This window comes from Lissotriton helveticus, chromosome 5_1 (genome assembly GCF_964261635.1).
Source record: "Lissotriton helveticus chromosome 5_1, aLisHel1.1, whole genome shotgun sequence".
Classification (NCBI taxonomy): Eukaryota; Metazoa; Chordata; class Amphibia; order Caudata; family Salamandridae; genus Lissotriton; species Lissotriton helveticus.
This window is the reverse complement of record NC_136065.1, coordinates 1,830,595,459-1,830,623,127: the sequence shown is the minus strand read 5'-3', so window position 1 is coordinate 1,830,623,127 and position 27,669 is coordinate 1,830,595,459. Positions and strand designations below refer to the sequence as shown.

The 27,669-nt window shown below is 48.9% G+C and overlaps 1 protein-coding gene across 1 annotated transcript in view; it reads right to left on the bottom strand.

Annotated features, from left to right (window-relative positions):
* Positions 1–20,219, bottom strand: part of MPP2 (MAGUK p55 scaffold protein 2) — a 436,959-nt gene extending 416,740 nt beyond the window's left edge. The window contains exon 1 of the mRNA XM_078645234.1: positions 20,113–20,219. The gene's annotated coding sequence lies outside the window, so the exon portion shown is untranslated. The remainder of the gene's footprint in view (positions 1–20,112) is intronic.
* Between the last annotated feature and the right edge of the window lie 7,450 nt (positions 20,220–27,669).

The window sequence follows — 27,669 nt, the reverse complement described above, 5'->3', positions numbered from 1 at the left end:
TCAGGTTCAGAAGTGATCCTGCGTAGGTCACACTGGCCTCAGGTTCAGAAGTGTTCCTGCATAGGCCTCACTGGCCTCAGGTTCAGAAGTGATCTTGCATAGGCCACACTGGCCTCAGGTTCAGAAGTGATCCTGCATAGATCGCATTAGCCTCGTGTTCAGAAGTTGGCCTGCAGGCCACATTGGCCTCAGGTTCAGAAGTGATCCTGCATAGGCCACACTGGCCTCAGGTTGAGAAGTGATCCTGCCTAGGCCACACTGGCCTCAGGTTGAGAAGTGATCCTGCATAGGTCACACAGGCTTCAGGTTGAGAAGTGATACTGCACATGCCACACTGGCCTCAGATTCAGAAGTTATCCTGCATAGGTCAGATAGGCCTCAGGTTCAGAAGTGATACTGCATAGGTCACACTAGGCTTAGGTTCAGAAGTAATCCAGCATAGGTCACACTGGCCTTAGGTTCAGAAGGGATCCTGCATAGGCCACACTGGTGTCCGTTTCAGAAGTGATCCTGCATAGGCCACACTGGTCTCAGGTTGAGACGTGATCCTGCATAGACCTCACTTGCCTCAAGCTGAGATGTGATCCTGCACAGGCCACACTAGCCTCAGGTTCAGAAGTGATCTTACATAGGCCACATTGGACTCAGTTTCAGAAGTGATCCTGCATAGGCCACACTAGCCTCAGGTTCAGAAGTGATCTTACATAGGCCACATTTGACTCAGGTTCAGAAGTGATCCTGCATAGGCCACATTAGCCTTGTGTTCAGAAGTGGTCCTGCAGGCCACATTGGCCTCAGGTTCAGAAGATATCCTGCAAGATATCCTGGGCTTGCTGAGGAGCCTCAGCCCAATACTTGGTTTCTTTGACTCCAAATCGCGCCAGGTAATAGTCCAATCCATCATTCTTTCCCGGCTGGATTACGCCAGTGTCCTATTTTTAGGTGCCAATAAAGCAGAGATAGCACGGCTGCAACGGGTACAGAACTCAGCAGCAAGGGCCGTGGTAGGCCTCCCCCGTAGGTGCTCCGTTAGAGCCATTATTCAAAGATTACACTGGCTCCCTATTGAATCCAGAATTCAATTCAAGACCCTCACTATTGCTTTTAAAATTCTCAAATCACAATGTTCCGATCTTCTAAGCCCACTCCTAGTACCTTACATCCCTCAACGCAACTTGCATTCCTGTGGTCAACATCTTGCGACTGTTCCTCGAACGAAACTCTGCCGTGTTGGGGGTCGTTCCTTCAGTGTTCTGGGGGCGGAGCTGTGGAACTCCCTGCCACCTAACATTCGCTCCCTGAACAACCTGTTCACCTTCCGGAAAGCAATTAAAACTCATCTGTTTTCACTATCTTAGGCCTTCTGTCTCTCCCTCCCACTTTTCCCCTCTGCAGGTATTTTATGGTTCTTAGCGCCGGGACACCTCGTTGCTGGGGCAGCTGTTCGCGCTTAATCAAATTTATAACATAACACATAACATAGGTCAGATAGGCCTCAGATTCAGAAGCGACCCTGCATAGGCCACATTGGTCCCAGGTTGAGAAGTGATACTGCATAGGCCACACTGGCCTCAGGTTCCGAAATGATCCTTTACAGGCCACATTGGCCTCAGGTTCAGAAGATATCCTGCATAGGTCAGATAGGCCTCAGATTCAGAAGTGACCCTGCATAGGCAACATTGGTCCCAGGTTGAGAAGTGATACTGCATAGGCCACACTGGCCTCAGGTTCCGAAGTGATCCTTCATAAGCCACACTGGCCTCAGGTTCCGAAGTGATCCTTCATAGGCCACACTGGCCTCAGGTTTAGAAGTAATCCTGCATAGGCCACACTGGCCTGAGGTTCAGAATTGATCCTGTATAGGCCACACTGCCTAAGGTTGAGAAGTGATCCTGCATAGGCCACAATGTCCGTAGGTTCAGAATTGATCCTGCATAGGTCACACTAGCCTCAGGGTGAGAAGTCATCCTGCATAGGCCACACTGGCCTCAGGTTCAGAAGTGATCCTGCATAGGCCACACTGGCCTCAGTTTCAGAAGCGATCCTGCATAGGCCACACTGGCCTCAGGTTCAGAAGTGATCCTGCATAGGCCACATTAGCCTCGTGTTCAGAAGTGGTCCTGCAGGCCACATTGGCCTCAGGTTCAGAAGTGATCCTGCATAGACCACACTGGCCTCAGGTTGAGAAGTGATCCTGCATAGGTCAGATAGGCCTCAGATTCAGAAGTGACCCTGCATAGGCCACATTGGTCCTAGGTTGAGAAGTGATACTGCATAGGCCACACTGGACTCAGGTTCCGAAGTCATCCTTCATAGGCCACACTGGCCTCAGGTTCCGAAGTCATCCTTCATAGGCCACACTGGCCTCAGGTTCAAAAGTGATCCTGCACAGGCCGAACTGGCCTCAGGTTGAGAAGTGATCCGGCATAGGGCACGCTGACCTCAGGTTGAGAAGTGATCCTGCATAGGCCACACTGACCTCATGTTGAGAAGTGATTTTGCATAGGCCACACTGGCCTCAGGTTGAGAAGTGATTTTGCATAGGTCACATCGGCGTCAGGTTCAGAAGTGATCCTGCATAGGCTCGGGTTCAGAGTGATCCTGCATAGGCCACACTGGCCTGAGGTTCAGAAGTGATCCTGCATAGGCCACACTGCCTAAGGTTGAGAAGTGATCCTGCATAGGTCACACTGGCCTCAGGTTGAGAAGTAATCCTGCATAGGACACACTGGCCTCAGGTTCAGAAGTGATCCTGCATAGGCCACACTGTCCTCTGTTTCAGAAGTGATCTTGCATAGGTCAGATAGGCCTCAGATTCAGAAGTGACCATGCATAGGCCACATTGGTCCCAGGTTGAGAAGTGATCCTTTATAGGCCACACTGGCCTCAGATTCAGAAGATATCCTGCATAGGTCAGATAGGCCTCAGATTCAGAAGTGACCCTGCATAGGCCACATTGGCCTCAGGTTGAGAAGTGATACTGCATAGGCCACACTGGCCTCAGGTTCTGAAGTGATCCTTCATAAGCCACACTGGCCTCAGGTTCCAAAGTGATCCTTCATAGGCCACACTGGCCTCAGGTTCAGAAGTGATCCTGCATAGGCCACACTCGCCTGAGGTTCAGAATTGATCCTGATTAGGCCACACTGCCTAAGGTTGAGAAGTGATCCTGCATAGGCCACAATGTATGCAGGTTCAGAATTGATCCTGCATAGGTCACACTGGCCTCAGGGTGAGAAGTAATCCTGCATAGGCCACACTGACCTCAGGTTCAGGAGTGATCCTGCATAGGCCACAATGTATGCAGGTTCAGAAGTGATCCTGCAAAGGCCACACTGGCCTCAGGTTCAGAAGTGATCCTGCATAGGCCACATTAGCCTCGTGTTCAGGAGTGGTCCTGCAGGCCACATTAGCCTCAGGTTGAGAAGTGATCCTGCATAGGCCACACTGGCCTCAGGTTGAGAAGTGATCCTGCATAGGTCAGATAGGCCTCAGATTCAGAAGTGACCATGCATAGGCCACATTGGTCCCAGGTTGAGAAGTGATACTGCATAGGCCACACTGGCCTCAGGTTCCGAAGTGATCCTTCATAGGCCACACTTGCCTCAGGTTCCGAAGTGATCCTTCATAGGCCACACAGGCCTCAGGTTCAAAAGTGATCCTGCACAGGCCACACTGGCCTCAGGTTGAGAAGTGATCTGGCATAGGGCACGCTGACCTCAGGTTGAGAAGTGATCCTGCATAGGCCACACTGACCTCAGGTTGAGAAGTGATCCTGCATAGGCCACACTGGCCTCAGTTTCAGAAGTGATCCTGCATAGGCCACAATGACCCCAGGTTGAGAATTGATCCTGCATAAGTCACAATGGCCACAGGTTCAAACGTGATCCTGCACAGGCCACACTGGTCTCGGTTTCAGAAGTGATCCTCTATATGTCATTGCATCACGATTAGAGGTTCCAAGAATGGCAATTAAAAAAACAACGTATGGGGAGAGCTCCAGTTGGCAAAAAGGCAATTTTTCTTAGAGCGGGGAAAATACACTGTGCCTGGATGTGTTTGCTGTTCCTAGATTTACATTTTCAAAAAGACCAGGACTGTGCAAGGGCGCCCTGGCTGTTGGCATGAGGCCAGATATCCTGGGGTGTCATTACTTCTGTCAGAAGCAGGTCATGGTTTTATCACAGACAGTGGATGCATGCATTTGAGGCAGCTGACAGACATATACAGTTAGTTACATGCAGCTCATACAAACACAGAATGCGCATGGACACTTACTCTTAAGGGCAGTTGACGCATACCTGCTATCACAAGCAGTGCACGTGTATCCACTTTAACAGGCCGTACATGTGTACCTATTATCTTGAATAACAGGCTGTGTATTCCAGCCTTCAGTTATGGCATTTATGCACATATGTTATTAAAGGCAGTGCATGCATATCTGATATCACAAGCAGTGCAGGTCTACCTGCTGCTGTAGACCCTACACGTGTTCATTATCACGTTCAGCACATGCAGCTCCATTTCCAGAGTCGGTGCATATGCATTTGCACTCAGAGTTGGCACATAGACGTCTACAGTCACAGTAGCATTGTGTATCTAATAACTGATAGTGTGTATGTGTGAGCAGCCCATGCTGAACATACATGTGAGTGTGCAATGCGATGCTTGTGGATCAGCAAGACAATCAGTGTATATGTGTCTGGAACAAGCGATTCGTTTGTGCGCTGTAGCACAAGCACTGCATACGTCAGCAGCACATGCAATGCATATATGTCAGTAGCACAACCATTGTGTATATCTCAGGTTATACAAGGCAGTGCATAGAGGATAGTAGTGTAAGCAGTAAATATGTATGTGTTAGTACTACAAGCAGGCAGGGCATACCAGAAGCACGGCCAGTGCACACATGCCAGTATCCAAGACTGCCAGTACCTGTAGATAGCATTGGCAGTGGGTAGCACCGGCAGTGTGTACATGTCAATATCTGAGGCTTGCACTGCCTGTAAGTAGATAAACCAGTGCCTACATGTGAGGCAGGCAGTATATGTGAGTAGCACAAACAGTGTGTACATGTCAGTATCTGAGACAGGCGCTGCATGAGAGAAGCACACGTAGTGCACACATGTCAGTCTCTGATGCGTGCTCTGCCTGTTTGTAGCGCATTCAGTGTGTAAGTATCAATATCTGAGACAGGCAATGTCTGTGAGGAGACAATGCAATACATACATATCAGTAACTGAGGCAGGCAGTACATGTGAGTAACACAAGTTACAACAAGCAGTGCATACGTGTCAGTAACTGAGGCAGGCAGAATATGTGAGTAACACATGCCCTGCATGCTTGTCAGTATCTGATTTTGTAAAGAAAAACAGGAGTGTGACCCATAAACCAATCGGGATTAGGGTTCAAAGGTATAAGGGTAAAACAATATCCCAAAAGGTATGAATGAAAAGGCAATTTATATTGCATGCACAATGCATTACATAGGTCGGAGAAAGGAGACACTTATTTACAAAGATTTGAAGTAAAAAAATTAATTTTTAGTATCTCAGTATTCAAATCATGAAAGGACAAATTCATATAACAAAAGTTATGTACAGCACAAAATTCAGAAATTCAATTGACAACCAATAAGACTTGGTGCTCAATATATACAAGTGATGTGTGGCAACGCAAGTGAAAGAGTGAGCAGCGATAAACGGCGCAGTGTGAGCAGGGTGAAATATATACAGTGACTAGCTCAACATGTGACAAGGAATCAGTGACTTTATGTTGCACAATTCGCAATTTAAATGGAGTCACAACGGAATGCGCCTATAGTTTGCGCTGTGGAGTCGACGGCGTTTCGGTCCTTATCCAATGTGGACCATCTTCAGGACTAGGTTGTCTCGTTTGGGGTGCTGTGGGGCAAAAAGGAAAGGGTTAGGGTCCCGGGAGGGAAGGGTGACTCATAGTTGGCGGTGGAAACTGGGAGAGATAGGGGGGCGGAAGGGTAGTCGGTGTAAGGGAGGGAAAAATACTTTAAAACAACACAGGAAGAAAGGAGAGGGAAGCCAGCGTCAGGTAGGAATAGTACGTGTGAGCGCAGTTAGTATGCACGGTAAATGTACATGGGAGCAAGGTCAAATGAACTCCCTTAAACTAACAGGTAATAGTGCAAAGACTTGCGAGTAACTATCCAACCCATTAATCACAGATAGTTAGAGAGGGGGTATCATGCTGGTTTGTATAAAGAGGGGTCGGGTAACCCTTATATGTGGGCCCAGACTAGGGGGATAATTGACAAGGGGCAACGGCCAGGGGACGTGAAGGAAAGGGGCGCGGAAGACCGGGACTCGGTCTTACCTGTGGGCGGGTGAATTATCAGCCCTGATCCGAAGGATACGGCGGGAGTCGTCTGATCATCTAGGAACTGTGAGGGAAAGGAGAGGCCATTACATAAGCCGAACCCCACTGGGATCAAGATGAGCAAAACGGTGCCACATGTCAATTACCTGAGTCTTCTAGATAGATGGGCGAAGCGTCACTGAGCGATCGCGGCAATTTTTAATATTCTGAGGGCCAGGGACCTACAACAGAAAGAATCCGTGAGATCCAGTATTGTGCATTGGATCGCAAAACTACGTAGGGCAGGGCTAGATCCCGCTTACCTGGAACAATACAGGAGCTGGTCACGTAATAAATACGGGTCGGCGTTCCAGCTAGGGGTCAGGAAGCCTGCGGTTAGCGTGTGAATCACTTACGAAGTGAAACGCTGAATGCAAGGGGAAAACTACTGGGGGGCGAGACTGTGTGATGGAGGGGGGCGGGATCATGGGCGGGTGGGCTGATCCGGCAGGGCAATACCTCGATAACGCGGAAAAATCAATAACGGACCAACAGTTAATACTGGTACCCACTGGGTAAATCATAAATAGCCGGAAGTATTTTATCAACAAACTCGCATATATACAGTACATTAGAACCAATTATTTGACCCGGGGAGTATTATTCACATATATATCTCTTAAACATGCATGTATCAGGTCTCACAGTATATGCATTATGTATAGGTTTATATATAGATTTGACCATGATAATTAAGGGGAAGACCATCAGTTATAAGTACTTGAATGGAACAGTGGGATATTCAGCGTTAACCATGGGAGGTAGAATCTGGCACTAGTGGTGCAGTCTGGAAAACTAGAATTACAATTATGGGGCATCATTAAGAACCCAGAGGAAAAAGAACTCTGTAGGGGGGAGCCACTAAATGGTAACAGTGTTGTTCCACTCATCAAGCGTGTTCAACCCGGATGAAACCGAGTTGCATATGGTCATCCACTTACATTCAGCTTTGTTCAAAAGGGTCTTGATGTCTCCTCCCCGGACAGGGAGGGAAGGTTTGTCGATTACTTGCCACATGATATCCGTGTCTAAGTGACCTAAGTCCAAACAATACGATACCAAGGGGGCAGTAAGTACTTTACAATTGATCCTGCTTTTATGCTGGATGATCCTTTGTTTTATCATTTGGGTTGTCTGCCCTATATAAATGAGATCACAAGGGCAAGTGATGGTGTAAATAACATTCTGCGTCCTGCAATTAGTGTGACTTTTCAGTTTGTATGTGCGATCCTTGTAAATAAAGACCTTGGTGTTTTTTGTCAGTTCGCAGACACTGCAGTTATGACAATTAAAGTGTCCAACCACTGGATCCAATCCCCAAGCAGCTGTAATAGTATGTTTTTCCTTGGTTGATTGTGGCCATGTAATGGCATGTACCAGGTGGCTGGCGATGTTTCGGCCACGTTGGTAAGAGAAATGGGGTAATTCCGTGAATGGTTCATGTGCTCGGAATATTGGCCAATTTTTCTTGATGATTTTATTGACTTCATTGCTGTGCAGGTAAACTGGGCACCACCCTGTTTTGAAAGCCCACGGAGAAGAACACCCTGTTGGAGTACTCAAGTTACCACCCTAGAGGCCTACGAGATGGATTACCATAAGGACAATTTTTACGCATTCGGCGTAATTGCAAATGGCGGAAGGACTATTTTAAGGAGGCGGAGGTCCTTACTAGGAAGCTTATCCACAGAGGCTACCCACGACGCCTGGTTCCTCAAGCTAGAAAAAGGGCATGGTACTGCCACAGAGATACGCTCCTTTCACCACAACCCAAAAAGACCATGAATAGGATCCCTTTTGTGTCTAAGTTCAACCCGCACAGCAATGAAGTCAATAAAATCATCAAGAAAAATTGGCCAATACTCCGAGCACATGAACCATTCACGGAATTACCCCTTTTCTCTTACCATTGTGGCCGAAACATCGCCAGCCACCTGGTACATGCTATTACATGGCCACAATCAACCAAGGAAAAACATACTATTACAGCTGCTTGGGGACTGGATCCAGTGGTTGGACACTTTATGTCAAAACTGCAGTGTCTGCGAACTGACAAAAAACACCAAGGTCTTTATTTACAAGGATCGCACATACAAACTGAAAAGTCACACTAATTGCAGGACGCAGAATGTTATTTACGCCTTCACTTGCCCTTGTGATCTCATTTATATAGTGCAGACAATTCAAATGATAAAACAAAGGATCATCCAGCATAAAAGCAGGATCAATTGTAAAGTACTTACTGCCCCCTTGGTATCGCATTTTTTGGACTTAGGTCACTTAGACACGGATATCATGTGGCAAGTAATCGACAAACCTTCCCTCCCTGTCCGGGGAGGAGACATCAAGACCCTTTTGAACAAAGCTGAATGTAAGTGGATGACCATATGCAACTCGGTTTCATCCGGGTTGAACACGCTTGATGAGTGGAACAACACTGTTACCATCTAGTGGCTCCCCACTACAGAGTTCTTTTTCCTCTGGGTTCTCAATGATGCCCCATAATTGTAATTCTAGTTTTCCAGACTGCACCACTAGTGCCAGATTCTACCTCCCATGGTTAACGCTGAATATCCCACTGTTCCATTCAAGTACTTATAACTGATAGTCTTCCCCTTAATTATCATGGTCAAATCTATATATAAACCTATACATAATGCATATACTGTGAGACCTGATACATGCATGTTTAAGAGATATATATGTGAATAATACTCCCCGGGTCAAATAATTGGTTCTAATGTACTGTATATATGCGAGTTTGTTGATAAAATACTTCCGGCTATTTATGATTTACCCAGTGGGTACCAGTATTAACTGTTGGTCCGTTTTTTATTTTTCCGCGTTATCGAGGCATTGCCCTGCCCGATCACGACCACCCGCCCATGATCCCGCCCCCCTCCATCACGCAGTCACGCCCCCCAGTAGTTTTCCCCTTGCATTCAGCGTTTCACTTCGTAAGTGATTCACACGCTAACCGCAGGCTTCCTGACCCCTGGCTGGAACGCCGACCCGTAGTTATTACGTGACCAGCTCCTGTATTGTACCAGGTAAGCGGGATCTAGCCCTGCCCTACGTAGTTTTGCGATCCAATGCACAATACTGGATCTCACGGATTCTTTCTGTTGTAGGTCCCTGGCCCTCAGAATATTAAAAATTGCCGCGATCGCTCAGTGACGCTTCGCCCATCTATCTAGAAGACTCAGGTAATTGACATGTGGCACCGTTTTGCTCATCTTGATCCCAGTGGGGTTCGGCTTATGTAATGGCCTCTCCTTTCCCTCACAGTTCCTAGATGATCAGACGACTCCCGCCGTATCCTTCGGATCAGGGCTGATAATTCACCCGCCCACAGGTAAGACCGAGTCCCGGTCTTCCGCGCCCCTTTCCTTCACGTCCCCTGGCCGTTGCCCCTTGTCAATTATCCCCCTAGTCTGGGCCCACATATAAGGGTTACCCGACCCCTCTTTATACAAACCAGCATGATACCCCCTCTCTAACTATCTGTGATTAATGGGTTGGATAGTTACTCGCAAGTCTTTGCACTATTACCTGTTAGTTTAAGGGAGTTCATTTGACCTTGCTCCCATGTACGTTTACCGCGCATACTAACTGCGCTCACACGTACTATTCCTACCTGACGCTGGCTTCCCTCTCCTTTCTTCCTGTGTTGTTTTAAAGTATTCTTCCCTCCCTTACACCGACTACCCTTCCGCCCCCCTATCTCTCCCAGTTTCCACCTCCAACTATGAGTCACCCTTCCCTCCCGGGACCATAACCCTTTCCTTTTTGCCCCACAGCACCCCAAACGAGACAACCTAGTCCTGAAGATGGTCCACATTGGATAAGGACCGAAACGCCGTCGACTCCACAGCGCAAACTATAGGCGCATTCCGTTGTGACTCCATTTAAATTGCGAATTGTGCAACATAAAGTCACTGATTCCTTGTCACATGTTGAGCTAGTCACTGTATATATTTCACCCTGCTCACCCTGCGCCGTTTATCGCTGCGCACTCTTTCACTTGCGTTGCCACACATCACTTGTATATATTGAGCACCAAGTCTTATTGGTTGTCAATTGAATTTCTGAATTGTGTGCTGTACATAACTTTTGTTATATGAATTTGTCCTTTCATGATTTGAATACTGAGATACTAAAAATTAATTTTTTGACTTCAAATCTTTGTAAATAAGTGTCTCCTTTCTCCGACCTATGTAATGCATTGTGCATGCAATATAAATTGCCTTTTCATTCATATTTTTGGGGATATTGTTTTACCCTTATGTCAGTATCTGAAGCATGCACTATCAGAGAGCATCATACCCAGTATAGACATGTCAGTAACTGAGGCAGGCACTGCCTGTGAGTAGCATATGCAGGGAATACATGTCAGTTCCTGAGGCATGCACTGCTGGTAAGTATCAAATGCAGTGTGTACATGCCAATACCTGAGGCAGGCACTGTAGGCGAGTAGTACATGCAGTGCATAGGTGTCAGTATCTGAGACAGGCAGTATATGTGAGTAGCGCAAGCATTGCATGCATGTCTGTATATGAGCCATGCACTACCACTGAACAGCACAAGCCCCATATAGATATACATGGCAGTATCTGAGGCAGGCAGTGACTGTGATTAACATATGTAGTGCATACGTCAGTCCCTGAGGCATGCACTGCTGGTGAGTAGCACACTCTGTGCGTACAAGTCAAAATCTGAGACAGGCTTTGTCTGTGAATAGCACAAGCAGTACATACATGTCAGTAGCTGAGTCAATCAATGCCTGCAGGTCGTGCATGGCAGTGCATACATGTCAGTATCCGTGGACGTTTTTACATTTCAGCAGTATCTGAGGCAGTGCGTGGCAGGGCATACATGTCAGTATCCGAGGACATTTGTACATGTCAGCAGTCTCTGAGGCAGTGAGTGGCAGTTCATACATGTGAGTATCCGAGGACATTTTTACATTTCAGCAGTATCTGAGGCTGTGCATGGCAGTGGATACATATCAGTATCCGAGGACATTTGTACATGTCAGTGGTCTCTCAGGCAGTACATACATGTCAGTATCCGAGGACATTTTTACATTTCAGCAGTATCTGAGGCAGTGCATGGCAGTGCATACATGTCCGTATCAGAAGACATTTGTACATGTCAGTCGTCTCTGAGGCAGTGCATACATGTCAGTATCCGAGGACATTTGTACATGTCAGAGGTCTCTGAGGCAGTACATACATGTCAGTATCCGAGGACATTTTTACATTTCAGCAGTATCTGAGGCAGTGCATGGCAGTGGATACATATCAGTATCAGAGGACATTTGTATATGTCAGTGGTCTCTGAGGCAGTGCATACATGTCAGTATCCGAGGACATTTGTACATGTCAGCAGTCTCAGAGGCAGTGAGTGGCAGTTCATACATGTGAGTATCCGAGGACATTTTTACATTACAGCTGTATCTGAGGCAGTGCATGGCAGTGGATACATATCAGTATCCGAGGTCATTTGTACATGTCAGTGGTCTCTCAGGCAGTACATACATGTCAGTATCCGAGGACATTTTTACATTTCAGCAGTATCTGAGGCAGTGCATGGCAGTGCATACATGTCCGTATCAGAAGACATTTGTACATGTCAGTGGTCTCTGAGGCAGTGCATACATGTCAGTATCCGAGTACATTTGTACATGTCAGAGGTCTCTGAGGCAGTACATACATGTCAGTATTCGAGGACATTTTTACATTTCAGCAGTATCTGAGGCAGTGCATGGCAGTGGATACATATCAGTATCAGAGGACATTTGTATATGTCAGTGGTCTCTGAGGCAGTGCATACATGTCAGTATCCGAGGACATTTGTACATGTCAGCAGTCTCAGAGGCAGTGAGTGGCAGTTCATACATGTGAGTATCCGAGGACATTTTTACATTTCAGCAGTATCTGAGGCAGTGCATGGCAGTGGATACGTATCAGTATCCGAGGACATTTGTACATGCCAGCGGTCTCTGAGGCAGTGCAAACATGTCAGTATCAGAAGACATTTGTACATGTCAGCAGTCTCAGAGGCAGTGCTTGGCAGTGCAAACACGTCAGTATCTGTGGATGTTGTACAGTGACAGAGCCTGCGCCCTGCACACGCCAGCGCACACTTTTGAATTCATGGCGCTGTTTCAGCCCCATCTGTCCGAGCCATGGTTTAGGTATTAAAGACCCATTTGCTGGAATCAAGCATTAATCTGCTTACGTACACTGCCTGGGCCGTGAGTGCCTGGAGGACCCTCTTCGGGGACCTATGCATCATCTCTCTCGTGAGGCGGAATGCATGGCAGATCATGCATAAGCAGCATGGCCCAGACCACAGTAGGATCTCTCTGAAGGTCCCTAACACAGGTCATGGGCATGGGAGGCGAGGACTGGTTACATGGAGCGAAGCTACCGTGGTGTCGATATTTCAAGGAACGGAGTACTTGGCAGAAAGAAGCTTGTGGGTTGATCGAAGATGTCCTTACACGCCATCACAAAGCCTTACACTGCCACAGAAGTAGTGCACGTCACTGCCTGGGATGGGAGGGGAGGCCTCTACTCTGTCCAATGGAGGCTTGCATGGGCCACCTAATGAACATGGCCGGCTCCTCTTGCAGCGGAAGCCAGAGCTGTGGCTGACGTGGGGAACGGTGCGAGAATCACTAATGGGCACTGGTGCATGGCGGAGGCTGCCTGCCTCTCTGTCCTCGCCACCCTGCCTGTGCCCTGCTCTGCCATCTCTCGGGTACACACTGGAACGGTTGGTACTTCTGAACCTCTGTAGGGCTCTGAGGTAACTGAAAGGGGACACGGGGAACTGTACAAAAGTCCAAAATAAATGAATAACCTGATGCCAGCGATTCAAACCGGAGCTCCTCCGAGCGTGACATCAATGTGGCCTCTACAGCATCCTCTTTTTGCCAACTGGAGCTCTCCCCATACATTGTTTTTTAATTGCCATTCTTGGCCCTTCTGTAGGAATGCCACACAACCACTATGTGGTGCTCTATACCAATGTACTTTCACTTTGGTAGTGCTGGCCCCTCCCACACCTATATATGTCCTCTAAAGAACTGCTAGCTTCCTGGGTCCCAGCTCTCCACTTTGCCAAGCGTACTGGACAGAGGCGTAACTAGAGCATTTTTTATGGGGGGATGGGGGGGGGGGGGGTTAGGGTGGGGGGCTTCTAAAAATTTCGGGAGTTGGGGATAATTTTTCCAGCAATAGGCAGAGTGGAGATGCAGGGGCTCTAAGGGGTGAAAAAAGAACAAAGCCTCGTTAGAAAGTAAATGGTCTTTTAAAGATCGGTGAAGTACTCGGGTGCGATAAGAGGGATGCCAGACCAGTGAACCTACAGCAGCTCAAAAACTGTCTGTGTGTGTGTGTGGAGAAGCTGTCTCAGCCCGTGCAGACACACACAAGCCCTTGTAGCCCAATGGGCGTTGCGCGCCTGGTACTGGACACGACTGATCTCATGTTATCATTCTCCTGGGTGGATTTTACTACCGCCTCACCTCGTCACCTTTTTTTTTGTTGGTGGGAACCCACTCGCGTGCCACAGATCAAGGTTATAAAAGAATGGGACCACTGTGATTCTTGCAGACTATGTCTCTCTCAGGCTAATCGTCACAAGAACGGCCTTCAGTGCGAGCGCCACCACAGACCATGCGGCAGCATACCTGGCAGAGGTACCCTCACTGGGACTTTTGGAATTTACACTTGAGAAGAACAAGACAGGCAAACCCCTTTTCGATCAAGGCTAGTGAAGAGGGATCAGTTCCAAGTAGTCTGGAGACCGCTAGGGGTTCCTGCCCCGGGGCACGCCGCGGGGTACAAAAAATGCAGACTTGAGCTAGATCTGAGCTACCAGGCTGTCTCACAGTGGACAGGATCTCAAGGACGCGAGTAGGTTACACAAGCCTAAGATCAAGTGCCTTTTCATGTGGCACTTGCCTGAGATGATCTCATAGCCGTGCGCTCTTTCCATGGAGAGGGATTTTAAGCCTATGCCATCAGAGAAGGGCGGACAATCAATCAATCGATACCATTTGTATAGCGCACTACTCACCCGGGAGGGTCTCAAGGCGCTTGGGGGAAGGGGTATGCTACTGCTCGAACAGCCAGGTCTTGAGTTGTTTCCTGAAGGCGAGATGGTCCTGGGTCAGCCGAAGGTGGATGGGGAGGGAGTTCCATGTCTTGCCAGCCAGGTAAGAGAAGGATCTTCCTCCGGCGGTGGCTCTTCGGATGCGTGGTACGGCTGCGAGGGCGAGGCTGGTGGACCGTAGCTGGCGGGTGGGCATGTAGAAGGTCAGGCGGTCGTTGAGGTACTTGTGGCCCAGGTCGTGGAGAGACTTGTGTGCGTGGGTGAGGAGCCGGAACGTGATCCTCTTGTCGACGGGGAGTCAGTGCAGGTTCCTCAGGTGGCTGGAGATGTGGCTGTGTCGGGGGACATCCAGGATGAGTCGGGCGGAGGCGTTCTGGATGCGCTGGAGTCTTTTCTGTAGCTTCGCTGTTGTTCCGGTGTAGAGGGCGTTTCCGTAGTCCAGTCGGCTGGTGACAGTCTTCCTGGTCTCGGTCGGGATCCAGCGGAAGATCTTGCGAAGCATACGCAGGGTGTTGAAGCACGTTTTTGGAACAATGTCCCAAAACCCTTGATATCGACCTTAGAGAATTCCCACAAGGGGATTAACATGTCCTCAGGATCTCGAAGTAGAAAGTGTTCTATGGGAAAGCAAAAACATAAAATGCCTGTCTTCTCCAAATCCCTTGAAACCTTTCTGTTTAAGGTAAAAAAAAGGATAAAGTCAGCAACACTGCTCACCCTGTTGGAGAGGCAGACCGTATGTTCTTCTCATGCTAATTCCAAAAGGAATAGCTCAGCACAAACTGCAAGGCCACGTGCCCTAAGAGTGAGAACACAACCAACCACAGAGCCGTTTCAGGCTTATAGGGCCTCATCAGAGGTGTGCAGCTCGAACCCTCGAATCCTATCGCACTGCAAGCACACGAAGCCTATCTCAGCAAACCCGACTTTCACTTTAATACAACAAATGTTAATGGATGGAAAGCTTGCAAAACTGTCAGCTACTGTGTGGGGTAACTCCAGGGCTGCCAACTTCGGAGCTGGGGAGCCTGGTTCGAGTCTCGGAATGGGCTCAACGTCCTGGGATTCTGGGCAAAATCACTTAATCTCCCCATGCCTCTGGACAGTGCCTAGAGACCCTCACAGGTGATTAGCCGCGCTATACAAATCCAAGTATTATTATTCTTATTTGCAATTGCTCGGGTTTCATTCAAGTCCATGGTAATTTTGTTGCCACTGCACCACTCCAGGTGGAGATCAACCATAAATATATCAGTCTTGGGTCTGCTCCAATAGGAACAGTATGGCTTGAACTGACAGGGTACGTCCTCTCGGAACGGTATCACAAGATACCCCAGGGTGCTCTCAGCTTTTTTGGGCCTTATCCGCGAGGTGCAGCTTGCATCATGTGGCACAGAGAGCAATGGACTCCCATCCCGGCATACCAGTCGCACAAAGTGCATAAAATTAAAGCAACAAAAAGTGATGGATAGAATGCTTGCAAAAGTTTCAGCCATTGTAAATAACAGCACTTCACGAAAAATCACTCCGTGTATTCTAGGCCATCCAAAGCTGACTAGTAACCATTCTTCAATTCACCAGTGAGATGCGTGAAAATCAACGTTTAAAAGCCTGACCCCTTAACTTTACTCTTTAGGAATGAAGTGTAGATTTCAGCGTCCACTCATCCGCTAAGGCAGAGGAGCATCGTCCCACTGCTTTTCAGCAGTGCAAAAGAGGGAAAATAAAATTACAAACACACAATGTCATTATCATTTTATTTTCCGTGCTGAAAGTGTTTTGGGGCGGGCTTGGCTGTCATCACAGCCAGCAAGGGGAGGAGTGGTTGGTGCACTTGAGTGCGATTGACAGTTTGGCCGGGTGGCTTGGGCAGGCCAAACAGTCATGAGCACTTAGCATGTTGCCCACCTGGCTGTATTGCACACCTTGGGTGGAGAACATGTACAGGCTCCCACTCCCTATCTGTGCGCCGAACCAGGCCGCTCAGACCATTCATGCACGGCACTGCTGTCATGCTGGTGACAGCAGCGTCATGATTGGCTTAGGGGAGCCTGTGTGCTCCCTACCTCCGGGAATAGAAGTGGAGGAGAGGCAGAGAGAGGTGCAGAGGTAAGTGACATTTTCTATTCTTTTTTTTCGCCTTGCTCCCGTTCCCCCGCCCCACCACCCCGTTCCGTACCTGCCACCATGATTAGATTTTAATACCAAAAAAAAGAATAGTAAGAAGAATAGAACAAATGCCGTAGAGAAATTGTAAACCCCCTCATCTGCAAGCAAGTTCCGTGTGTCCACTGCCCAAACAATGGATGCAGAGCAGAACTGGGGAGAGTTCCCTCCTTTAAATTCAAGGGCAACATCATGAAAAGTGACACAGATTGACAAGCACTCACAGGTGCGGAAGGAATACATAGCTAAACCCTCCTAAGAAGCAAGATAATACCATAATATTATCTCACAACCATAAAATCGCCATGGAGATGCCCAGCCTACCCCTACAAGATTCAAGGATGAAAAATAACAAGGAGGGGCGAACAGGCTGAAAGGAAGCACGACGCAACACAACACAACACACTCTGTTATTCTTGGGTAACACAACAAGCTGGGATGTTCTCGATCACAGCAAAGAAACGCTGGTACTCCTCTCAGGTATCCAAAACTAAAGTACAGACACTCACCAAGTAAAGAGCAAGTGACCACAAGCTGGAAGTGGGGTCTGGGTGACAGATGAAAGCACACACACAAAGTAGGAAACCTGCCAACAGTGGTGACCTCCGAAAAGAAGAGACCGGCGGATACTTTCTGGTCTAATGTACTGCTTGACAAAATGCTTAAGACACTTATCTGCCCCACATTCTGGTAAGAAAAATACATGTTTGACTGCAAAAGGGACAGAAAAAGAACTGTGCTCCGCACTAAGGCTACATTGTGAGCAGCAAATGTGGCTGGAAGACACGAAATGCAGACTGCATAGATTTAGAAACAGCCTGGACTGCAAACAACTACTGCTGTAAAGACTGCAATTTTTAATGCTCTTCACATATTTATTTTGCAATACTTGTCTGTCAGGTCAAGCAACTAAAGTACTTTGCATTGCACTGAATGACATTGCATTGTTTTGTCTTGCTGCTTTGAGGTTCCAAAAGTTCACAGGGGTCGCTGGGACCAGACTTGAGAGAAGCCTTGGCATTCTCCAACCCAATGTGTGTCTATGGCTCCGGTGATCCATTAGAAAAAAAATCCCATTCTCGTCTTAATTGTTGTTCCTATACAGCCCCCAGTCTGCAATGCAGAGTTTGATGTAATGGCTCCAACATACCCTAAACAACTAAAAAGAATACGGTCCAAACGATCCAACCCCTGGTTCAACAGTGATCCTTACGAAGAACGGCGTCTCCTTAGGCTTGAAGAAAGAGCACAGAGACATACCCACTCCTTGGTCAACCTCGTATTCCCGCAAGAAAGATACCACGTCTAAAATAGGCACATTAAGAACTCCAAAGCAAAGTTCATTCTAAATCAACGGAAATCATCAGAAATCAATCCACCTGCAAAAGCGTTCCTGCTTCCTCAAATAACAAAACACCCCCTAATTGTGAAACCTTTGCCTCCTTTTTCACAGAGAAAACATTGTTAATCACCAACGACATCCAGACCGCACTCAGACTTCTATAGCCCCAACCTCTCCAACTCCCCCCACAATGGACTATGAAGCTCACCCGTACTTCTGCCTCTTCTCACCCAAAAATGATGCCTCCTGGTATAGCTTCTTAACCCTTGATGAGATTGGCACTCTGAATCTTTTGACCTCCTTGAAATATTCTAACCACTTCCTTGATCCCCTCCCCTCTAAACTCCTAAATGAGCCTATACACCTCCTATTCCCTCTGTGCACTAAGATACTCAATGCCTCTTTCTCTCAAGGCTTCCTAGGGGACTGCCTCAAAATTGGTCAGGTCACCCCTAGCCTAAAAAAAACAGATTCCGACCAGTCAGAACCCAACAACTACTGCCCCATCTCCAACATCTCTACTCTGACCAAACTCCTAGAAAAATGTGTGCACTTACAGTTTCTCAATCATATTGAACAATTCCAACTCCTCCACCAGTGCCAATCTGGCTTCCCATCAGGCCACAGCACTGAAACGACCATGGTCCATATTGTCGATGATGCCATACGCTCGCTTGACTGAAATTAATCTTGCCTCTTGATCCCATTGGAACCTTTAGCAGCCTTTGACACCATCAACCACGCCACCTTGCTCAACATTCAAGAACAGAGGATGAGCCTCTCCAGCACGGTGCTAAATTGGTTCTCCTTTCTACACAACAGATTGCAGCACTTTGTAATTAATCACACCCTACCCAAACAGGCCTCACTATCACTGGGCGTCCCCTAGGGCCCTATCCTCTCACGACACTCGTCAACCTCCACATGGAGTTCCTAACCGACATCCTCAAACACTCCTGCATCTCCTACCATATTAGCCTTAAATTGCATCCCACACATAGTCGACTCTGCCAAATCTCTGGGTACCATCCTAAACAAAGACCTTTCCAGGCATAAACACACCAGAGCCATCACCAGAGAAGCCAACCTTCAATTGCATATCCTTAGAAAACTAAAACCTTTCCTCCCTGCGGCTGACCTCATAACTGGGAAACAGGCACTTGTGCTTCTGAAACTGGACTATGGTAGTGCTACCCTTGTGGGCCTCCTGAAAACCTCACTTGCTCCTCTTAGGGCCATTCTTAATTCAGTAGCCAGGCTCATCAATGGATCAAAAAAAAATTCATATCACGCCTGACCTACGTGCTCTGAATTGGCTGCCACTTGAGGCCAGGATGCATCTCAAAACTGCCTGCATGACCCAGAAAGCTTTGCACCACAACACCCCTCCCTACCTATCCCAGAAACTGACCCTGTCAGGTAGGAACAGATTCTCAAGACATACGAACTCCTTACTGCTCAAACCACAAAAATTTAAGAAGAAGAAAACCTGCTACCGTTCCTTCTACTGATTGGTCCCTAATACCTGGAACTTTCCCCCACTGAGATCAGTTGTAACCCATCCTCATCCGTCTTCAAGAAAGAAGTCAAATAAATCCTATTCAATAATGTCTTCTCTCACTGAAGACGTGGCCACGCCCCCTCTCTCTGTCTGATCAGCCACCATTGAGTCCACTCCCCTCCATCACTCCATAACTTGTCCGAGTCTTTGACCCATGTTTCACTTAACCCCCCCGCCTCCGCTATTCTAATCATCACTACGTCTGCATTTAGCTGTCATAACCAATATGTTAGACATGGTTGTACAGCGTGCTCCCTGTTAAGAGTAGCGCCAGTGCACGAACGCTGCCTGCATACTAAACACCACGACATCACTCATGACGGACTGCATGCACGCAATGTTATTTTATGATGAATGACTGCAGCCAGTGAAAAGGTATCACACGCGCCACAGTGCTCAGGCGCAGAGCCCGTGTTTGCAGGCCACATATGATGGAAGCGGAGGACAGGTGTTTAAGTCCCCGTCTCGCCCCCTCCAGACTTGAGGTCGCAGGATTACTGAGATGGGGTTCGCCTCTCAACCTTACCTTCTCTAGGGTACGCCCCCCTCGCCGGTAGCCGCGATCCTCGCGCCTATGCTTGGAGCCCCCCGCCAATTCAGCCACTTAGTGCTGGCTCCGATGCTCCCCTCTGCAGCTCCCTCTCCAATCTCTGCGCAGGCAGCTGTGCATTCTTAAAGGGGCGATGCCTGACGCGCCGGTGGGCCCCACTGTAGCGCGCGGGATTTAATAGCAGATGATGATCCTGAATCACGCCGAAAATCTCGTAATTTGACGTGGGCGAAACACGGGACTGTTATTTGCACATGCTCTCCTTCTAGCCCCGTCAAATATCTCTGGCCGGAAAAGTCTTAAAAACAAATGTTAAGCACTGCGTTTTCAGAAAAAGATGTGAAAACTGGTCGCTCTTTCGTAAAAACCGGTGGTTGTAGTGCATTAAAAAAGTATGGGAACTTTGATGCTCTGTGCAATGCGGGAGAGGCGGGCCATGGGGGCATGGTCAAAGGTATGGCTAAAAAATCTAAATATTCTGTAACTTTTTTTCGGCCTTTCACCTTCAGGTAACCTCCTATAAAATAACGCTTAGCTTAAATGAAAGTGATAATAATAAGTGTGAAATGCGTTCGTACATTGTGAAACCTTTATACGTTATTGCACAGCACCAAAGAGCCACAGAATTGAATCCAGGTTGGTGCAGTGGAGAACAGTAACTTATTTATGTTTAGTGCTACAAGGTCCTGGTCTGTGACAGAAAGCACTGTGAAAATGTAAGTCATTATTTTCAGGGCTCAAGTTCGGGTACCACCCGGGTGGACGGCGTCCCCCCACTTATTTTACCGGGTAGACGCCGTCCCCCCTGCAAAGATGCCCTTGCTGAGGAATAAAGTGTAAACAAAATTAGCTAAATCCGTTTGTCACACAATTTCGACATCAGCGTGAAACTTTTCGGCTGCAATTGTGATGATTTTGCCCACGTTCTTTCTTATGAGAAGGCCGCGGCGCTCATTAGGAATTTAGATTACTATATGCAGGTCGTTTTCTGTTCGACGACCAGCCGCCTGAAACTGAACTCAGACAAGACGGAGGTCCTCATCCTGGGCTCCTCGCCCTCTGCCTGGGACGACTCCTGGTGGCCCCCCGCCCTGGGCCCCGCACCCAAACCGACAGACCACGCACGCAACCTGGGCTTCATCCTGGACTCCTCCCTCTCCATGACCAGACAAGTCAACGCCGTCTCCTCGTCGTGCTTCAACATCCTGCGCATGCTACGGAAGATCTTCCGTTGGATCCCCACCGAAACCAGGAAGACGGTCACCCAGGCCCTCGTCAGCAGCCGACTGGACTATGGCAACGCCCTCTACGCCGGAACCACCGCCAAGCTCCAGAAGAGACTCCAGCGGATCCAGAACACCTCAGCCAGACTCATCCTCGACATCCCACGACACAGCCACATCTCCGGACATCTGAGAAACCTGCATTGGCTCCCCGTCAACAAAAGAATCACCTTCCGTCTCCTCACCCACACAAACAAAGCCATACACGATCAAGGCCCGAGCTACCTCAACAACCGCATCAACTTCTACGCTCCCAAGCGCCATCTCCGATCAGCCAGTCACGCCCTCGCCGCCGTCCCCCGCATCCGAAGAACGACAACAGGAGGAAGGTCCTTCTCCTACCTGGCCGCCAAGACCTGGAACTCCCTCTCGACCGACCTGCGCCTGACCCAAGACCACCTCTCCTTCAGGAAGAAGCTCAAGACCTGGCTGTTCGAGCAGTAGCAGCACCCCCCCCAAGCGCCTTGAGACCCTCCGGGTAAGTAGTGTGCTCTACAAATGGATTGATTGATTGATTGATTGTTCAGGATACTATTTCTGTGCAAAGTAGATAGGTAAGGTATTTTATTTCGAGCCTATGCTCTCCATTTTTGTTGTTTCTAAAATCGCTACCCAGTGAGCGGTGCTCTCTTTATCGACCCTGGAACGATGAAAGCTGACTTTGTCTTCTCTGGATTGGAAGTTGACGTGCAGATTACACCATAAAACAGCAACAACTGTTAAATTCACAGATCCCTCATAGAAGTCTATGTTTTTTTACCTTTCGTGACGTCACCTCCGGTCGTAACGTCACTCCATGTCTTTGAGCGTCCCCACACTTCTGTGTTTTACCTTTCGTGACGTCACTTCCTGTTGTGACGTCACTTCCAGTCTTTAAGCGTCCCTCCACTTCTTTATTTAAGACTTGTGCCCTGATTATTTTAAACCTGTGTTATACACAGTATAAGAAAGGCTGCTACAAAATTTGCAAAAAGGCCGGATTAAGATAAAGTGCTTCCAAAATATAGATTTTAGTAATACCCAGACTGTATGTAGTGCAATTGTTTTTTTGCAATGGTCTTTTAAAAGAACACAGTTCACAGCTTAACTGGTAGTTCCCTGACAACTCTCAAAAAGAATAAAGGTGTCATCAGGAAGTTGCAAGTCATTCCATCAATTAAAGCTCATATCGGTTTCCATGCACCCTTTACATTTGCAGATTGGGGCTTTGGGGTGGCGGCCGACCGTCAGAGAGGCTTGCACCCCCAGGGTTTTTGAGCCGGTTGGTGCAGCCCGGGCCCAATTGGGATCCTTTGGGCTGCCTTTGGGCTCCGGGGCTAGGGTACTTAACCGGCCATTTCGGTCGTCGTGTCACCATTTTGTAAGGTGACACAGCGGCTGACTAGTAGGGACAGGCTTTTTTGGGGGTTGTCTCGCATTGGCAGGGAAGTCAAGTTGCAGGCAGGTTCGTCAGCGTGTGCGGAGTTTCGTCGATATGGCAGCCGTGTACGCGAGGGTGCAGGAGGCGATGGGGCTCCTGGCGGAGGCCGGCCGCATGGGCCTAGTGAGAGGCCATGTCGAAGTGGCAGCTTGGCCGCCGCGTCGTGCGGTCGGGGGGTGGCTGTGGCGGTGTGGGCATGCTCACTGCCGTAGACTGGGTCGCAAGGGAAAAACAGAGAAGGTACGTGGCAGGGGCCGCAGAGCGAGTGCAGCCATGTAAAGAGGGGATGGGGCGCATCGAGGCGGCCCGCTCTTGGGTGGGATGGGAGGAGCAGTGTGGGAAACTACGCACCATGAGGGCACAGCGGCTGTGAGTGCCGTGTGTGTCACAAAAAAAGGGGGAGCAGCATCCTGGGTGCGCAAGTAGAGGGGGAGCCTAGGGCACCGGAGGGTTCTGCTGAGCGAGAAGGGCAGAAGCGGGGCTTGGTGGAGAACCCCGGGCAAAGCAGGAAGGCAGACAGCAAGAGGCAGGGGGGGGGCGAGGGGTCATGGGAAAAAAAGGAAGGCTGGGAAGCAGTGGGGCCCCCAGGGAAGGGAGGCTCTGGAGCCCCAGGAGGTCATAGAGGTGGAGGAGAAAGAGTAGGGGTGGGGGGTGGCAGGAGTCAAGGGATGAAGCAGTAGCAGCCGTAGACATAGGAGGGTGGTTAGGCAGGGCCCCGTGGGGGATGTAAGAAAATGGTCCATGGAGGGGTGGGGGGTGGAATATGTGATGTTACAACGCAATCAAAATGATCGTGGTATGTAACACCGCAGTTTTTACAAAGCAAGCCTTTACAAGGACTTGCGCTGGAGGGCGCTGGACTTAGGAGACGTAAGATTTACTATTCCAACACCGGTCTACGTACAGTATGGAAGGTGTTGGAATAGTAAATCTTACTATTCCTTAGGTTATAGCGCCCTCCAGTGCAAGTCGATGTAACATTTGTGTTGTAATGCCAGCGTTCCTAAATGCATCGTGGTGTAATCTCTGAGATGTAAAGGATGTTTCCTGGGGGGGGGGGTGGTGGGCACTGGGGACCTCAGGGGGGGTAAGTGAGATTAAGGGAGGGGGGTACAGGGTGAGGAAAAGGGTTTGAGCCTGGCAGGTAGAAGGTTAGCATCGCTGCCGGAGTGGAGTGAGGGGGAGGAGGAGGAAGAGGGGCCTGGAGGAGGGATGGGGTTGGTCAGGATATATGGGTGTAAGAGAGACAGGAGGGGGGCGGGTCGGCAACAAGGGAGGGGCATTTTGCGGGACTGGGTAGAGGAGGTTACTGTCAGTCGGGGGGGGAGTGGTAGGTTGGGGGTTTTAGTCAGGCACCTCCAGGAGGGGCAAGTCTAGGGGGGTATTGGCAGTGGTGCCCGGACCAAGGGCAGGCAGGGACAGGGAGGGATACTAACCACGGCCTGCCGGACCTTGCATTTTCATTATAGATTCAACAGGAATGGTTGGTGCCAAGCTCGGGTGAGTTGCATGTGGCTCCACGACACAGAGAGGAAGAGAAGGCAGGGTCTAGGGCGGCCAGCTGGACCACGGCAAGGGACTATGGTTTCAAGGATGAGTTGAGTTCTGAGAGGGTCACATCCGGGCGACAGCCGGTTTGGCAGAGTTGCCCTCTAGGGCGGCGGTGGCAGAGTCAATGCAAACACAGAAAGTGGCGGCTGAAGGGCAGTGAGAGCCCCTGCCGTTTTTCAGGGCGCACATTGGAGGAATTCTTTCGGAGTATGAGGCACGCGGGGTGCAAAGGGTGCAAGAGGGAGAAGTGTGGTGTGGGAGGACATACCATTGGATTACGATGAAGATAGCTTGGAGGTTTGGCAAATAGTAGATGAATAAGGGGGGACAAGTAATTTTGTGCCTAGTATGTTGCAGGATGCAGAACAGGAGGTGGTTTTCCCGGTCAAGCCTCAGGCGACTCAACACTCTGCACGACTGGTTAGGTGGTTGGACCCAGTGAGGACGCCGACCTTGACGCCAGATAAGCGAGAGGGCATGGTAGGGCAAATAGCCCACAGCAGAAGGTGTGTACAGGGACTGATGCTGAAGGGTAAGAAAGGAACGTTTAAATCAAATTACGCAAAGGACGATACGTACAGGATACAGGAGTTGGATTACTACAAAGGAACCTGAATGTGGGAATATTGCAGATTTCAGCATGAATGATCGAAATGCGCAAGATGGCACCCATTGGTGCAGTGCCTTGAGGCAGGATATGCAGGGCAGACCAGACAGTGGGACCGGGTTTCCAACCCCAGAATGAGAACAGCGGACAGCAGGGGATGGGAGGCAGTGGAGGAAGAGGGGCCCAGGGTTACATGGGCAAAGGCTCATACACCCATTAAGCTGGAATGTTTAGAGGCCTGGCTAGCACATTGCCCACGAGAACAGGATGCTCGACTACTGAGTATGGGTTTCAGGGAAGGTTTTAAATTGGGGTATGAGGGCCTGAGGTTGACAAGATGGGCGGAGAATCTGAAGTCAGTGGCAGCTCATAAATCAGTTGTTTAGGGAAAATTGCAAAAAGAGGTGCAAGAAGGGCGCATGGAGGGACCATTTGCAATTAGCTCATTAAAGGATCTGATTATTTCTTCGTGGATGTGGTGCCAAAAAGGAGCGAGGCCAGTATCGGTTAATTCTGCATTTGTCATGGCCGGAGGGGGAGTCAGTTAATGATTTCATATTTGAAGACCATACATCAGTTTCGTACTCCTCAGTGGACGTAGCTAGGGCCCTGGTGGAATGGGTTGGCAGAGGGGCCGAGATTGGAAAATGTGACATCAAGGCCGCCTTCCGGCTGCTGCCGGTAAACCCGGAGGATTTCCAGCTGCTGGGCATTGAAGTCGAAGGGAACATCTTTGTGGATAAGGATTTACCCCTGGGGTGTTCAATTTCATGTGCTCTTTTCGAGAAGTTCAGTTCATTGCTGCAATGGGTTTTCTCTTGGAAACCGGTAAAAAATACAGTGACACACTACAGTGATGACTTTCTCCTGGTGGGACGGCCTGGTTCGACGGACTGCCAGCAGCAGCTGGCAAGTTTTCAAGAGCTCATGGGGGCATTGGGTGTGCCCCTGGCACCAGAGAAGACACAAGGTCCAAGCACGGTGTTTTCATTTCTGGGGATCGAGTTGGATTCAGTGGCTATGGAAGCCAGGTTACCCGTCGACAAAAAACATGAGATTGTTGATCAATTACATTTTGGCCAAGGAGAAAGTGACAGTGAGGATGGTGCAAGTGCTACTAGGACACTTCAACTTCACATGCAGGGTGGTTAGGTCAGGAAAGACATTTTGCAGGAGACTGAGCAGGTCATTAGCATGCTGCTGCACCACCACATTCACTTATCCGTAGGGACAAAGGAGGATTTACACATGTGGTGCAGGTTCCTAGAGGTATTCAATGAAATCCCCATGTCTGCACCAGAGGAGTGGGAATGGGATGTGCATATATTTTTGGATGCTGTAGGAGCATGCAGGTTCGGGCTATACTGGCAGGGCAAGTGGTTCACATCATTGGAAGGGCATGGGCAGGTGCATTGCCTTTTTAGATTTGTTTCCCTTAGTTGTAGCGGTCATGGTGTGGCGGCAGAGACTAGCACATAAAAGGGTCATTTTCAGGGTACACAACATGGTAGTGGTGCAGGTGGTCAACAGGCAGTCCGCAAGGGACGAGCAGGTCCTGAAGCTAATGATAGTATTCATGCTAAGTTGTCTAAAGTACAACACACAATTTAGAGATAAGAATGGCCCGGGTGTAGACAATGACATTGCGGATGCTTTGTCTCGTTCGCAGTGGGAGAGGTTCCATGGGCTGGCCACAGAGGCGAAATTTCATAAGACACCGGTGCCAGAGGGGATGTGGTCTGCAGGAGAAAAAGGATGATGCCATTGGTGGTAGGGTTGTTAGCCGTTTCTACGAGACAAGCATACAGACAGGCATGTCAAGAATTTCCGAAGGGAAGAGAGAGGAAAAGGACTGGGTCGTGGGCCAGAAAAGTGGAGGTCACACAGTTCAATATTTCAGAGGGTCAGATTGCCGGTGACAAAGGATATGTTGGGCAGGATGATAAAGGTGCTCCCCAGAATATGCATCAGTTGACAGGAAGTGTTTTTATTTTCTGCACTAATGTCTTGGTTATATTTCGGAGCTTTCAGAATATCAGAGTTTTTGGGAAGAAAAGGAGTTTCAGGACAGCATTGGGTGATGTACATCTTCCTCACGCACTTGAAGATGGATCAAATGGAGGTCGGGAAGTCAGTGGTACTATGGGCCAATGAGGAGCCCTCGATGTGCCTGGTTCGTTAGGGGTGCGTATTGCAGAGGGGGCATGGAGGGAGGCAGGGGCAGTGTTTCACAGAACCTAGGGGGTGGGAGGTGACGGCAGCGCAGCTGCTGTGGTCATGCGGCGCTCATTAAAACTATTGGGGAAGGTTCCAGAGGCTTTTGGAACTCATTCTTTCCGGATAGGGGTAACTTCAGACACAGCAAGGGTGGGTTGGGGCTCGGAGAGGATAAAGTGTTTGGGATGTTGGACGTCAGACTGCTATAAACGTTATGTTAAGGTGGGGAGTCAGGGGTTCGGGGGATACGGATATGTGATTCCTTCTCTTACGCATGTGCCTTTTCAGGTGCAGTAGCAGAGTCAGAGACACTATCAGTTTGGATCATCAGGCATTCATTTGTCAAATGGGCGGAGAGACATGAACAGGAAAAAGGGAAAGGTGTTAACCTAGGATTGGACCCGGGTTTGATTAAAATCAATTGACATGCGATGGCACGAGCTTTTTCCACTTTT